This window comes from Cucurbita pepo, chromosome LG12, assembly GCF_002806865.2.
Source record: "Cucurbita pepo subsp. pepo cultivar mu-cu-16 chromosome LG12, ASM280686v2, whole genome shotgun sequence".
Lineage (NCBI taxonomy): Eukaryota > Viridiplantae > Streptophyta > Magnoliopsida > Cucurbitales > Cucurbitaceae > Cucurbita > Cucurbita pepo.
The window spans coordinates 3,827,393-3,829,605 of NC_036649.1; positions in this window are offsets into that span (position 1 = coordinate 3,827,393).

The window sequence follows — 2,213 nt, forward strand, 5'->3', positions numbered from 1 at the left end:
AAGAAAGGATTTTGGGGCTAGACGTATGGAATTAGCTAAGCATTTTATTCGAACAAATATAGAAAGAACCCGAATGTATGGTTTGATGTCTGTCTATTACCTGTTCTGTTCTTCCTCCCGAGGTGAGACCGATCATTCAGATAGATGGGGGTAAACTAATGAGCTCGGATATTAATTCACTGACGAGAGGAGTTATCCGGGAACAATACTCTTCCTTCCTTCTTATTGATCTATTAACAACAAGTAGATCTACGCCAGGAGGGAGAATTAGTAATGTGTCAGGAGAAATTGGTGTAAGAAGCCGTGGATACACTGATTGATAATGGAATCCGCGGACAACCAATGAGGGATGGCCATAATAAGGGTTACAAGTCGTTTTCCGATGTAATTGTAATTGAAGGCAAGGGAAAGAGGGAAGATTGATTTCGGGAAGGAAACTCTGCTTGGCAAACGGGTCGATTATTCAGGACGTTCTGTGATTGTTGTTGGTCCCTCACTTTCATTACATGGGGATTGCCTCGCGAAATCGCAATAGAGCTTTTCCAGACATTTAGCTTCGAACATAGGAGTTGCTAAGAGTCAAATTCGGGAAAAAGAACCCATTCTATGGGAAAGACTGAAGGAAGTTATGCAGGCAGGGGAGGGGCATCCCGTATTGCTAAATAGAGCGCCCACTTTCTTTGCATAGATTAGGCATCCAGGCCTTCCAACCTATTTGAGTGGAAGGACGTGCTATTTGTTTGTTTATATCCATTAGTTTGTAATGTAAGGGATTCAATACTTTGATGGGGCTGGCTGTTCATGTACCTTTCTCGTTGTAGGCTCAAGCAGAGGCAGGCGCGTTTACTTATGTTTTCTCTCTCATCTGAATCTCTTGTCTTCAGCTATTGTGGGGATCCCATTTCTGTACCAACTCAAGATATGCTTATTGGGCTCTATGTATTAACGAGCGGGAATCGCCTAGGTATTTGTGCAAATCGGTATAATCTATGTAATCGCAAATAGAATACAAATGACAGGTCAATAATAACTAACTATAAATATACGAAAGAACCCTCTTTTTGTAATTCCTCTGATGCAATTGGAGCTTATCGCCAGAAAAGTCGATAGTCCTTTGTGGCTGGCTCGGAGACTAGATCAACGCGTTATTGCTTCACTTCAAGAGAAGCTCCTATGGAAGTTCACTATGAATGGGTACCCATCATGAGATTTACAGGTACTATCTAATAGTCAAAAGTCTCAAAAAAGCAATTCTTTGTATATACATAGATTCGANTTTTTTTTTTTTTTACTGTTCAAAAAAAATCAAAGAAAAAAAGTTTTGCAGAATGATCTATAAAATAAACCAAAAACAATCGATACAGTTTGATTCTTCAATTAGTAGTACTTCTAGAGTCCACTTCTTCCCCATACTACGAGTGAAAGAGAAAATGTAAAGACTACCATTAAAGCAGCCCAAGCGAGACTTACCATATCCATGTGAATTATGTCCCCTATCTCTATGAATATAAAAGAATTATTCCATAATTGCTCACTAATAATTATTATTCACTAATAATAGTGGAATCACTAGCGCATAGTCAAAAAGAGATTCGGGCACAACACCATTGATCAAACAATCCAAAAAATCGAATTATAACAAGTTATTATATGATTTCTAGTATAATCGAAAAAATTAAGTATAAATAAAAGAGGCAGAGAAACTCTTGGAAGTATCAAAGGAGTGTTAGTACCATGTAGGAATAATAAGACCTAGTCTTTCTTTTGTTGTCCTGCATTTCATTACATTAAAAAATGAGTATAAAAATAGTCAATCAACATAGATCACTATCTATCGCATACCCCTATTATTCCTTTCTCATTTGATCTAATCTTTACTGTCTCCCGATTGTTTCATAGAGACAATCGGGAGATGGGATGACCTATTACATGCTAGAGCTTATCGAAAAGAAAGAAGTTCCTTTTTTTAAGATTCAAATAAAAAAAAGCCAATTATCCATTCAATATAATAGTGATTGAATGCTCGAGCACTCAGATACTTTCATGAGTCCATATATAAAGTATCTTCCTCCTTTCCGTAACTCAAAATGAAATTCGATTCCCTAATTCAAGACCCAATCAGTAGACACCACATTCGGAGTCGAAGGGTTATCATATCAAGATTTAACGATTATTTTTCATTACTCTACTAAATTCTTGAAACGAAACCTAGA